Source organism: Oculina patagonica, chromosome 6 (genome assembly GCF_052425735.1).
Source record: "Oculina patagonica isolate OP01 chromosome 6, crgOcupat, whole genome shotgun sequence".
NCBI lineage: Eukaryota > Metazoa > Cnidaria > Anthozoa > Scleractinia > Oculinidae > Oculina > Oculina patagonica.
In genome coordinates, this window is record NC_135763.1 from 37,297,205 (window position 1) to 37,311,198 (window position 13,994).

The following is a 13,994-nucleotide window of genomic DNA, read 5'->3' on the forward strand; positions in this document are numbered from 1 at the left end:
CTGAGATACTACGCACGCTCTGATTGGTCAAAAAGATAATGAGGATACTGTGATCTCGGCTCTAATATAAAGAATGGTTTTTATGTGTAATTTTCCTCACATTTTCAAAAGATATTAAAGAGTGACTGGAAAAAAATTAAGAGAAACGAAATTTGAGAGTTTTGGAGAAAAAATTTGGATTTGTAGAACTTGGAGAATATCCAAACAATCTTTATGTCGTGTTTGGATATTTTTTTGGCAAAACCTACTTTAATTTGCACATATTATGTGGTGCATCCGCTCATTACGTCATGAACCGCTTCAGGCGGCAGGAAAGTCAGCATTTGAAAGGTTTACCATGTTTGCATGGTCAGACCCAACGGTCGATTTCTTTCCTTTTTTTACCACTTGCTTTCTGCACTTGCCTAGGTCACTATTAATATTCCTTAATTAAGAAGAAATTAAAAAAAGATGGTAGAACGATTTAGATGTGAAAAATAATATCTTTTTTTAGAGACAAAAGCTGTTTTGATGAGTATGTCATGCTCTTAGGGCAAATAATTAATGTCGGTCACATATATAAAGAACATTATGTTTTTTTTTTAAAAAAATAAAAAAAAAAAACACCAAAAGATAATTAAAACCTTGGGAGGAAAGAAGTCGGGAGAAGATTAAAAAAACTTTTTTTGAAGAACCCAGTAACGTTCTACTATCATATCATTATGATTGTTTATCTTGTGGCGAAATTTTTGGTTGGGAAATAATTTTAAATAGGAATATATTGTCCCTCGACTTTGACTTGAGACTCAGTGGCACCGTATACAAACCACGGCTCCTTTTCTAGTATAGAGCAAAGAAAGTTCAATCCAAGCTGAGTATGAATTTTGCTATAGAACTTATCGTACTTTAAACTACTTTTCTTAGTTTTTATCCATCAGGGTCAGTTTATTTTTTTAAATTTTTCCTGTGTTTTGAGTCTTTTTTTTTGTCTTTAAAAATTATAAATTAATGCGTTTTTTTAAAAATTCGTCACGTTCGGTTTTAAGTTAATCAAGTTCAGTTGATATACGGTTTGCGCCGTGACAGACGACACGGTTATTGGGAGTAAAACATCCAGGCATATTTTAAGCGTCTTTTTTATTACAGAGAACTGATGAATGATAGTACTTTAAACAATCCATTTTTAAATACTATCAAAATTTATGTTATGTTATCTATTACGTTAAATTTTGCACAATTCTCTCTTTGTTTGGCAAGGGATGTCTAGCTTTACATCATTTTTCTTCCATAGCTTCATCGAATCTGTTTCGCTTGTTACGTAGCATATCTGAGAAATGCATCAGTTTGTTTCTTCTGTATTCGTTCAAAGGAATCAGGTCACTCTCGGGTGAAAACGGCCGCAGTGCATCCTCAAAACTCTAAACAAAATAAATGATAAAACACATTTATGAAAGTCAAATTGGGTGTTGAAAATTGGCGTAATGTTTGGTATATTTCATAAGACATACAAAAATAAATAAAAACAGATTTAGAATAATAAATGAAAACCTTCTTTTATAGCCGACACGATGGAGACCATACGGACCTCCAATGAAGTAATTAACAGAATACGAGCACTGACACCAAAGTTGCACCAAACGCTAAACGCTTTCCGAGTTAAATGTTTGTTTTAAAAGATTTAACAGTTAGAGAATGATTCTATATGTACCTCTCTTTTACCCAAGGCGTGAAAATACATTTGTATTTTTGGCCTTGACAAAAAGCTGAGAACTCAAGAACCACTGACAAGAGGAGTATCGCAACGAACGCCTTCAAGGCCATCTTCAGCTATGATGATCTTCAGATTCCTGTGCTGTACTGGCTATACTTCTAACTGACGTTTAGCTAAGGTACAAAGTTGGCTTTTATATTGGTGTTTGAATGCCTGGGAGCGGTGTAAACCTTAATGACGTTTGTATATAGGCATGCCACCTGTGCGATGTTCGCGTGTTTCTATTATCACAATAATATTGGCGTTGCTTCATAAACGCCAAATAGATGCAGTCATTGTGTTTTAACATTCTATTTAAAAGTGAATGGCATTTAATAACTACACGTGTTTCTCAAATCTGCAAATTTGCCGAAAGACTGAGTTCAAGTTTGGGTAGAGTATGGTGATAGAGTGATAGAGTGGGGTGATATCTTTACATACATACATACACATACATACTATTATCTCCCCGGGGGCGAAGATAATATGCTACGACTTCACAATGAATTAAACAGTCACCATTTTCATTTTTTCTTTGATCTTTATTTTAGTTTAGTATTTGTTATATTCGACTTAAACGGCTTTGTGAGCATTTTTGTTTGCAAACAATTTTTACAGCTGAAAGGAAGTCCCAAAAAACATTTTAATTGGCTTGTTATTTTTTAGAAATGTGAGGTTTGAAAAAGAACGTGTTCCCCATAAACAACTTCTAAAATAACTTTTAAAGCCAAAACCTTAAATAATAAATGAATACACTATAACTTTTGTCATTATACCTCAGTGTTTAAGGAATACCATAAAAGGTGATCTCTGACGCCTTTGATGTAACCTTGTTACCTTAATTTTAAAGTATTAACTAATTCTTTTAATATGTGATGCTAACGATAAAGAGAAATTACACTTCCCTTAATAAAGACCTTTCGGCAGGTGTCGTACAATGAAGTTCCAAAAAGAATAAACATATTCAACAACGTATCTGAGAAAACATCATATAGCCTATTTAAGATATTGAAATGTACCAAACAAGAAAAATGTCATATCTTCTTTAATATTTTTGAATTTTCCATGATATCTTCTAAAAATAATTTTTAGCTTTAGAATAAGACGAGTTATACCCTCGACATGAATCTGCCGTTTCTCAATTTTTAACTCGAGAATTTTATCTTGCACAAACGTAATGCATAAAACATTTTGTTTAAAAGCCTGTGTTGTTATTTGGAAATTATTGAACAGCTGCACGCAGGGTGTCGTGCTCAGTTCAACATACGCTGTATGACTATGCAGTTTTCCCATTTATTACAACTTAAATAATTCCAAACTTTTCAGAGGTTTCTCCATACATTTTAAGGTTGTAAATGCTATAATTACGATATTGCATTGTTTTTTAACATTCTTGCAAATGGAAAAAAGACGTTTTATTTCTTGTAAAATAACACATTTTTATTTATAATACAACGAACTATCACAGTTTCTTTATTGGTCCGCGTCGTTTTTCAAAACGAGAAAATTTTAACTACGATTAGGTCGATATGTTGCGTCTATAATTTAAGGCGTTTTTATTAATTTACGCTTAAAATGAATTTCAAATTAATAACCAGTTGCCATGCATCATCTAAACAAATGACAGCGGCTCATAAAATATTAGAACTTCTTAATTTTTGCGACATTATGAGGATTATTTTACCAGGATTATTTTTAATAATAAAAAGGGCATTGATAATTTTTACATTACTTTTTTATATGAAGTGGGGGCTGGAGCTCAGTGTGAGTTAGGATGTCACGTGTCACGCTAGTCCCGTGACTCAGTTTTCTGTTTCTTTTAATTTTGTTGCAATGAGACCGTGCCTCCACAATTAATGTTGGCCAATTTTATTTTATTTTTTCTTCAGACTTCAAAGGAAACTTCGGCTAATTTATATTTTTATCAGCTAACTTATATGAATTGTTGTCAAACCGCTTGTTTTTACCGAGGAATAATGTTTAATCTTCATAGGATTGTCAAACAGACCGACATAAATCAACTTAATGATACAAAACCTTCAGTTGAACTTTGCAATAGACCTGGTGGCCAATGATGTTTGGCGTTTTGGGCCTCAGCTGGTGATTTCTTTCGAGCGCTTGCCGCGGCCGGTATGTTGTCAAGAAAACGTTGATAGTGAACACCTAGTTCAAGTGAATTTTATTGCTTCTTCATATAAGACAAGGTTAAAGATCAAGCCACCAAGCGGGCGGAAACCGATCGAAATTTCCAGTGTCAGCTATGAGCCCGCACGCGTTTTATCCTGTCCGATGTGCAGCACTTATCAAACGGAATGGAGTAGGTCACTATTTTCGTTTAATGCTCTACTTCTTACGGTTATTCAGTTCTCGTTGAGTTTTGTTTAAAGCTCAATAAAAGATTTCAAGAAAAGCCAAACCCTTTTCCTTGTTTTTAATTTACATAATGATCTGTTTTGAGAAATAGTAATCTTTCGCCGGCCCAGTTCAATATAAAGGAGAAATTTTCATCCAGCTTTAGTTAAACTTCCGGAATTTGTTTTTTTATACTCCATGTTTGTTATTATTTTGCATTTTTTATACGTGATAATAGCGTTTATACAAACAAAACCAAAGTTATTGAAACGGAAAACGAAACCACAAAAGACAAACAAAATATTTGCTGGAAATTGAAGGTGATATAATGTATTTTCTTGGTCTTTCGCACATCTAAACTCACCGAAACACTACAGAAAATGAAAAAGTATGGGTGTTGAAAGCTGGAAACTGAATATAAATATACAGAACAAAAATTAATTAAGCTACTGTTTACACTTTCATGCAAATACCTTTACTTCAATACAGTGTGGAAAAATGTTAAAATGTGTGATCTGATGGAGCAAATAAAAGGTAGTAAACAAACTTATTACTTGTCGATCAAAAGTAGTTGGGACACTTGTTCAAGCGATCTTTTAATAACACTAGTCGATCTGGCCAAATGAGTTTTATTTTGCTGTGTATAACAGAATTGTAATTTAGACCTGTGAAAAATATAGTTAGGTTTTGCCCAGAGGGTATTATATTGTGAAAGGGCGCGTAGAGATTTAGGGATCCGGAGAATGATTTCTTCCCATCTGTAGAATTACTGTGCTTCGATGAACACGCCAACAGTATCATGATTGAGTAAAGGATTTATTGAACCACCGATCCAGACAATACGCAATTTATCTTGCCACCCGATCGGGTAAAGAGCCAAAAACCAACAAAGCCACAACACACTTATTTTTCATTCATGTTATTGATATTATGAGAAAAAAAATAAGCCATTAGCTAATGGTTTATTCCTACAATGAAGTTTATTGTGGTTTTATAAGTAATTGAACATATTTCGATTCTTACATTTCTGTTAGTACATGAAAGGAAAATGGTGTTAATTGAACAGGAATGCAATAGACATCACGCAAATAAATCTTTCATCATGTCCTTGTATCCATAATTCGTGGGCATTCTCTTAAAGTAAAATTCGTCGTTATTGTTCGCCTTTTTGTCTTGTTGATCTTCACTTGAAAAGCCCCGGTCTTCTCTCCCAAACATGTTAGTTTCAGTTCTTTTCGCATCATCTCTCTACAGAAATAAAATTAAATTATTACTCAAGCAATCAAAACATCTTCACCTTGTCTTGTTTAAGTCCCACTTTATAGTTCCTATCAAATGTCTTGCCCTTTCAGTCCAACCATTGAAATATAACATACGGTACATTAAAATGAGGCATATCCCTTAGTTGTATATTTCAGTGAGTTCCACTCCCTGTCTGCTTGACAATGTCATGAACATACTGTAAGGAAATGCTTGCTGCTGATAATTGTGTGGAATTAAAGGGTTAAGTTATTGCGATTATTTTTATCTATGTAAAATTTAGGAGTCAGATGGTCCCTCAATGTCGCAGTGCCCAATGTCGCAAATTTTAGTGGGTCGCCGTGCTCGCACTTACAGTGCTCGCATGCTCGGAGTAGAGGTAGGTGAAAAGTGCTCGCGCCGCAAGGCTCAATGCTCGTGCTCGAGGGGCCGCTGCCGCAAATGCTCGCAAAGACCATTTGATACCGTCCCCTAAATTTGCCATTCGTTCGTAGACGTTACCTATACATTACACCAACCTGTAACAGATCTCGTTGGTCAATATTTAAGAACTACCATTGTTAACTGGGTGGGGACAGTTAAAATCATCTAATTTGAATAAAACTACAGTATGAAGCAATTTTTACATCCTTGAAGTGAATTTCACTGGTATAGAACTGCACCTCTAGGTATAAGGTACACAACCTATACTTTTGTTGGTGGACGTAATGTTCGCGAGGTTTGTCCTAGAATTTCTCTAACATGCTCTTATATGATATCTTAGATTGGATTAACAAATTTTGGACAAATATCGGTTTTAACTTATACCACAAGTAATACTCTGAAAAACAAACAGAAGAAGTTATCATAAATTGAGAACTTCTTGAAAAATGCAAGCTTTGAACATACTCAGAGAAAATAAAATTAATTGACTTGGAATTCTCATGAGAAACCAAAATCTGATTAAGTGCAAACTGTTCATGATCAAAATATAGCATTTTCTATGAAGCAGAAAAGATTTGTGACAAACCTTACAGCCAAAAACACTGCCCCACCCGTCAGAACATTGAGCACTGCAGAGATGGAGCCCAGCCACAACGATCAGGTAAATTATAACGATCTTATACGAGTCCATTTTGTCCGTCAGGCAAAACGTAATTTTGCTTACAAAAGAGTTGTGATATTGAGAGTGCTCATCGCTCGATATATACGTACCCAAACAAAAGAGATTTTTAATTTGTTAACGCAAAGACCTACAATTGTGAGAAAGAAAACCACAAATTGAATTCCCTTTTTAAAACAATTGCCACAATTGGTAGGATTTCCTTCTATTTCCAATTTTCATGTGTAGCTTGGCATAAAAGTTCAAATAGATGTTAAAAATTTAACCTCTGCCCCAGATAGCTTCCCTGTTTCAAAATGTTTTTAAAAAATTAGAACGATATGTAACTAATTTTTTTGTTGACATTGTTTGAATAACGGCGTTGCGTGATTCACAGGTCCATGACGTGTTGCGTGACCTATATATTCCACAAAACGTTTTTATACCCACAAATTTAAAGAAATTTTTATGCTCCCATAATATGAACTTGCCATTAATCAATTTTACGATTCGAAAAACGTAATATCCTCACTCTCTCTTAATTACTTCGCGGGCATATTTACAAAGTAGTTTTTTTGAAACTTATGCCCTGGCTCATTCTCATGAACTATTTTAATAGTAAATTTGTTTGTAAAATCCTGGTTAAAATAAATCAAAAGAAAGTAGGAAATAATTGTGAAATATATATTTTTTGTGGAAAGCGTGTGTTAAAACCTGACAAACATTAAATTTTAAATTGATATATCAAAATAAACTATTCACAGCTGATAAAAGGAAGATGGTGTTTGATGGAGCCGCGTGGGTTGAAAAAAACAATTGAGGCTCAGCCAATTTTGCCGTTTATTCTAATAGCTTTTTATGAAACCTTTTCAAAGTTTTTCAGCTGCCAGACCATCAACTAATGATACCTATTACACGGTGAGTGTATTAAAAATTAACTGAATCCATGGAATTGCATGTTTGACTTCACACTTTTATATTTGAAGGTCTTCTTCATTGTCTCAAATTGAAATTACGCTGGATAAGGGTGTGGAAAACATTATCTGTTTTAAAATGGAAGTACATTTATCAAATTTCACAACGTAAACAAATTTTTCAGAGTTTTCGGATAACGGTCTTATTCAATAATTCGTTAAGTGTTTTGAAAATCCACATTAAACATATTATTTAAAAATTCAGCGTATTTGCTGTTTGGTTGGAATAAAAGAAAAGAATGTTTAGTTTGTTGTTCTGACAGTTTTACCAAATTCTGCCGACGCGTTTTTGCTTTAAATAAGTGCTTTTAGTTTTTGTTAGACGCCCATATATATTTCCATTAGGAAAGTCGTTATCAGTTAGCATATGATAATTAGACCATGGTGTTAATAAGGCCCAAACTATTATTTTAGTATGTAAAAATGATCGTTTACTTTTACGAGTCATGCAAGAAAGAGAAATGATGTTTTTAGGAGAATTGCCTGAATTTAACAAAGGTGTTTATCAGTTATCAGGAGTAATAGAGATCATCAACACTCGAAACTGTAGACATGCTGGCAGCTACCCAATTTAGATTTACCACAAGTCGACCTCACGAGAATTAAGCGATCGAATCGAGCTTTAGGCCGCGGAGCGGCTTAGTGAGCGACAAAGTCGCGAAACCGAGCGACGCAAGTCGCGAGAGGTCTTCGTCCCGGCGCGTCATAATAAAGATGAAGGACTTTATTGAAAGTCTACTACCCAAATATGAAATTCGATTGTTCAAAAGCTCAGAGTGGTATTACAGTTTTCTCAGCAAGTTTCGAATTCATTGTTATTTTATAGCTAAACAATATCATGGGAGTTTTTGTAAAGTACTGGAAGAGTTTCCCTTCTAGCTAGCAAAGAAGTAAGTCAAATAAATTAAAATTGTTGAGGAATTTAGTTTATCCGTTAAAATTACGTTGAATCAAAAGTCGCATTTTCGCAGAAAGTTCATTAATACCAGATAAAACACTGCTCAGAAAGTCTAGTATATTTTCTGTTTATTAAAGCACCTGCTTAAACCTTTGAAAAGCCAACATCTCATTTTTTTTCAGAAATTTTGTTTATAAAAGAAAATTTGCGTTCGAAATCTAACAATGGATGAGTAACATTTTGTTTCCTAAATTTCCGCTGGTTAAGTTTTCAGCTACGAAATCCAAAAATCATAAATTATGTTGAAGCTTATACCAGTCATTCAAATAAACCTTCAATGCCGAAAGTACTTGTCTTTAAACGATGTACGAGTAACAAATACGAAACTGTACTAATTTATTTTCAGTCAAATTATCCTCGCTGGGTCGATAGCACTGGTATTAGAAATTTGTTGATCGGAATTGATCTCAAAGCACATTGCGTGTGCGTCTACAAGCGTAGTGTTTCTATAAGCTTACATGTATGATGATAATAAGTCATTTATTGCTAAATAACGGATATTGAAACAGTGAATGGTTGTTTTAAAATAAAAAAACCCTTGCTTCTTAAGATGCATACAATAATGAAAATGCTTTTGCTCGGGCGATCGAATTTTTAGCTCGAGATTTGTGAATACCACCAGTAGTGATAATAACTATGCACCCATCGTAAATAATGATGATTCCTGCTTTTAGCTTATCATGACAGATCACTTTCAGGGCTTGATAAATAATTAAAAACTTACTGAATATACGCACGCTTGCATTAAGAAAAAAAACATTTGTAGTGGAAAACACCCTCGGCATAATAAGTGCTAAACATGACATGAGATGACTTACAAAAAAATTAAATTTTGAAAATTATAAACTTAACTTTGAGAACTTAGTAAAATTTGGTACTGATGGTCTGAATGGAGAAATAATTTTTAAACTCCCTGACGGAGTCGTGATATTTTCTTTCTTGAATCGCACTGTATGAAAACACTTAATGAATAATTGAACAAGACCGTTATCTCAAAACGCTAAAACAGTTGTTTACGCTGCGAAGGATTGAGTAATTGTGGCTTCCTTTATATAAAACGGATAAAGTGTTTTCGGCTTTCATATTTTCCACACCTTTATCAAGCTTAATTTCAATTTGAGACAAAGTTGAAGAGCTTGTGTGAAGTTAAACATGTTTTTCCATGGATCCAGTAAATTTTTAATGAAGATGCCATTTAATAGTAGGCATAATGCGTTATTGGTCCGGCAGCTGAAACACGTTGAAAAGGTTTTATAAAAAGCCATTAGGATAAACGACGAAATTGGCTGACCCTTAATTGTTTTTTTCTAACCCAAGCACCTCCATGAAATACCTTCTCCTTTTCATAAGATGTGAATAGTTTATTTTGGGATATAATTTAAAAATGTAATGTTTGTCAGTTTTTAATACACGCTTTCCACACCAAAAAGAAAAGTCATTTTAGTTGGGGAGACCGATAGAGTAAATGCATCTTTATTAACTGAAAAGTACCGAAATGAAAACAACTGTATTTAAAAATCATTTACTACATTCTTTGCCGTGGATAGTTTTAACCAGGATTTTACAAACAAATATACGATTAAACAGTTGATTCGATTGAGCCAAGGCATTATCCGTACGAAAAAAAACCGGGAAATTTTTAAGAAATTATGTAACTATTTCTTCGAAATAACTGAGAATGTGTTTTTTTAAATCGTAACATTGTATAATCGCAGGTACATATTTTGGGAGGATAATAGATTCATGGAATTTGTGGGTAGCACAGTGTAATTCTACCCTGGGTATTGTTAATGACATGGTAATAAGAATGGAGACGCCGGCGGGACAAGCCCAAGACCAGGCGAGGAGGGGGGGGGCCCCGAACCGGGGGGGGGGGGCCACCCACCGCGGCCCGAGAGAGGAGGGGGGGCCGACCCCAAGTCTCAGCTATCCCCAGGGTATTACCAATGCAAATCGAGTTTGCAAGTACTCAGCTACCTGGACCATTCTTGTTCGTGACGCCATTTTTGAGAACGTTTTTTGGGAAGTGTAACACAACATTGACCGGCATGTCACGCAAAGCTGTTTTTTAGGAGAGCCCCAGATGGCCATCTACGCAGACAAATGTCACCCTTTCACTCCACGAGCGCACCCCTCCGTAGCCCCGACTGACGCCGCCACGGAGAGATGGCGTGACGTCAGAGTCAGCGCCCGGGTGCTTGAGCGAGCCGAGACACCACCCCCATGCAGGAGGGCGCGAGAACGGACTGCCGAGGAGGGGGGCGCCTGCGAGCGATCGCGCGGGCGGCGCGCCGGGGGAGGTGAGCGGGGCGTGTCGCGGTCGACGAGGGAGGACGGGATGGAGCACGCCGACGGAGAGAGACAGAGGGGGAGCAGAGGGGCGACGAGACGCGGAGACGGAGTGGGGCGAGGGGCGGCCCCGGGAGCCCGGCCAGCCAGATGGCGGCGGGTCGAGGGGCACGAGGAGGGGGCGCCGGAGGGTGCGCACGCGTAAGGCCATTCTGGAGTGAACTTCTCCTTTAAACAACATCACCAGAAAAGCAGTTCTAAATCGTTCTTTTAATTTAAACAGTTTTGAAATTGAGCAAGCTATCTGAAGCAGAGCTAAACTTGTCTTTAAACATCTATTTAAACTTTTATGCTAATTTATTGTACTCATAAAGTTTAAAAATACAACGAAGTTCTACGCTATTGTAGCAGTTGTACATGTTTTAGAAAGTGAATTCAATTTGTGGTTTTCTTAATCATCTTTATAAGTGTAGGTCTTTGTTTATGGTAACAAGTTTTGTTTAGTGAGCCTATATCAAGCGATAAGAACCCTTAATATATAGTTGTTTTTTAAGAAAAATAAATTTTGGCTGGAGGCTAAAATGGACTCATATAAGATCATTATAATTTATTTGATGATTGTGGCTGGCTTCCATTTCTGTAGCGCCCAATATCAATGCACTGACCGGTGGGGGAGCATTTTTGGCTGCAAGGTTTGTGACAGAACTTCCTTTCCTCTTCATAGAAAATGCTATATTTGGGTAATTAATGGTTTATTCTTAATCAGATCTTGTTTTTTCACGAGAATTGCAAGTCAGCTAATTTTATTTTCTTAGAATGTGCACTGACCTTCCATTTTTGAAGAGGCTCACCATTTCTCGTAATTTCTACTCTTTTTTATGGTAATACTAGTAATATTAGTTTAAACCGTAATCGTAATGACCGAAATTTATAAATTCAGTCCAGGATGGGCTCCTGTTCAGTGATAGCTCTTATAACAGTATTCTAAAGAACTTCTAGGAAGGTGGGTTGTGTTACACATCATTCCTTACAAGGCAGTAAACTTCAGCTCGAGATGTGAAAATTGGTTCACACTGTAGTTTGATTTCATTGATTTTGTCTCCCCCTCCTCTCCCCCCTCTATCCATGGTGGGGTATGCCACCCGTGGACAAAAAAATTCTAAACCAGTAAAATAGGATGTATGGGTTTACCATACACGTTCCGGTCTCTGAATGGCAAGCGAAATCTCCTAGTACGAAGGAAAATGTATAGGGTGTGTGGCTTCCCGGTTGTTTTCGCGGATTTGGGATATTGGGGAAACCTTTCATGCTTCAACAGAAGGAGAATTTCTTTTGTTTGGGCCGCCCATTATTCACGGGGTTGGAAAATGATAGCTCCAGTGGATTTTTAGGTCAGGCCTAGCCTGGTTGAGTTTTGATTGCATTCCTGACGAACATCCAAATTACACTAGGTCTGTTACTAGCTGGTGTAATGTATAATGATAATATGTGGACGCCTTTGAACGAAGGGCTCACTTTTCATAGATAAAAATAAAACACAAAAATTTAACCTTTTAATTCCACACGATTAAGAGGAACTAGATTTTCCTTACAATATGATTGTTACATTTTGAGCAGACAGGGAACGAAAATAACCAAAATATAAAACTAAAGGATATGTAATATTTCAGGGTTAGGGATGGAGAAAGGTTAAAACATTTGATAGAAGGTAGAAAGAGGGATCAAACAAAACCAAGACAAAGTGAAGATGTTTTGATCGTTTAATCATTTAATTTTTTTTGTAGCGGGATGACGAGAAAAGAACTGAAACTAACAACTTTGGAAAAGAAGATCGTGGCTTTTCAACGGAAGATCAAGAAGAGAACAAGGCAATGAATAACGACGAATTTTACTTTAAGAGAATGCCGACGAATTATGGATATAAGGACATGAAGAAAGATGTGTTTGCGTGATGTTATTTACATTCTTGTTCAATAACACCATTTTACTTTCATGTAACAGGGATTTAAGAAATTATGTTTAATTCCTTGTAAAACCACAAAACAGTTCATTGTAGGAATTAACACCATTATATTTTATGGTGTACGATCTGTGTCAATTAGCTAATGGCTTGTTTTTCAATAATATCAATAAGTAATGAATGAAAAATAATGTGTGTTGTGGCTTTATCTGGTTTTTGGCTCCTTAACCCGATTGGGCGGCAAAATAAATCGAATATCATCTGGATCTGTGGTAATATAAATCCTCTAATTACGTATATTTTTGAGGTTTAACTACTAAATTAATCTAGTATTTGTTCATGACTACTGTTGTCCTATTCATCTGAGCACAGTAATTCTAACAGATCTAAGCGAAATAAATCATTCTCCGGATCCCCAAACCCCTCCCGGCCCTTCCACAAAATGAAATCCACTTAGGAAAGAGAACAAACTATATTCTTTTGAGGTACAAATTAGGTATAAATTTTCAGGTATAGATGGCTATTCTGTTATAAACAGCAAAAAAACTCATCTAGCCGTTTGCTCAGATCGAGTAGGTCAATACACGGAACGGTTAGATCGTGGTTTGAATAAGATGGAATGTGTTTTAGTACAGAGCGGAATAAATATATCGAACCAGAGGCAGTTTCTCGAAAACCCCGGAATTTTGGTTTTTTTTTTTTAAAAAAGGTGTTGGTTTTAAAAATAATTTTTTTTTTTTTTCGGGGGGACTTCCTCTGACCGGTTACTTTTTATCTCACAACCGTACCTATTTTAAAACTCAGAGGGTTACTCCCTCGAAAATTTGGGTAGAGGGGTGAGGTGCGCTTTTTTTATTTTATTTTTTACAAAATTTTTTTTTTTTAACCTAAATCAAAACTCGATGCCCTATTTTATACAAGGCACTACCTAGGAACTGCTTTGGTTTGTGAACATTTCAGAAGGGACTTCAAATTCCCGATGTCGATTAAATCACAAAAAGATGAATAACAGCAATATTTAAAATAGTTTCTTCCAAGAATTATACACAACTGCTGAGCAGAGTTCACAAAACAATTCGTTGTATCTGAACGGTTGGAAACAGGCCTAGAGTGCGAATAACACAACGTTGCCATTTGTTACCAACTCAGATTCATATTTGCTGGTTCCTAAGTAATGCTCTTACAGAAATATAACGCACCAAAGTGGGAATGAAATTTCCAGATGTAGATTTTGCTCGTATAAACATATTTTCACGGCCTCTTTGAGGAATACAAGTAGCTAATAAGGACCTGATTAAAATCACGATGGACGTATGAAATACATCCAGTTCTACTTGTTCACTATTCTGTACATAAGATAATTAACTACACTCAACAACCTACAGAAATAA

General features: G+C 35.7%; 3 long non-coding RNA genes across 3 annotated transcripts; 1 reads left to right on the forward strand and 2 right to left on the reverse strand.

Moving 5' to 3' along the window:
- Positions 1-1,128: 1,128 nt before the first annotated feature.
- LOC144657722 (uncharacterized) lies at positions 1,129-2,159 on the reverse strand. Its single transcript, XR_013571608.1, has 2 exons — positions 1,688-2,159; positions 1,129-1,395 (listed from the first exon to the last, which is right to left on the reverse strand). It is a non-coding gene; the product is annotated as an uncharacterized LOC144657722 (long non-coding RNA).
- A 2,906-nt stretch (positions 2,160-5,065) lies between these two features.
- On the reverse strand, positions 5,066-6,588 carry LOC144657710 (uncharacterized). Its single transcript, XR_013571598.1, has 2 exons — positions 6,351-6,588; positions 5,066-5,329 (listed from the first exon to the last, which is right to left on the reverse strand). It is a non-coding gene; the product is annotated as an uncharacterized LOC144657710 (long non-coding RNA).
- Positions 6,589-11,228: 4,640 nt separating this feature from the next.
- Positions 11,229-12,747, forward strand: LOC144657719 (uncharacterized). Its single transcript, XR_013571606.1, has 2 exons — positions 11,229-11,335; positions 12,428-12,747. It is a non-coding gene; the product is annotated as an uncharacterized LOC144657719 (long non-coding RNA).
- Positions 12,748-13,994: the final 1,247 nt, after the last annotated feature.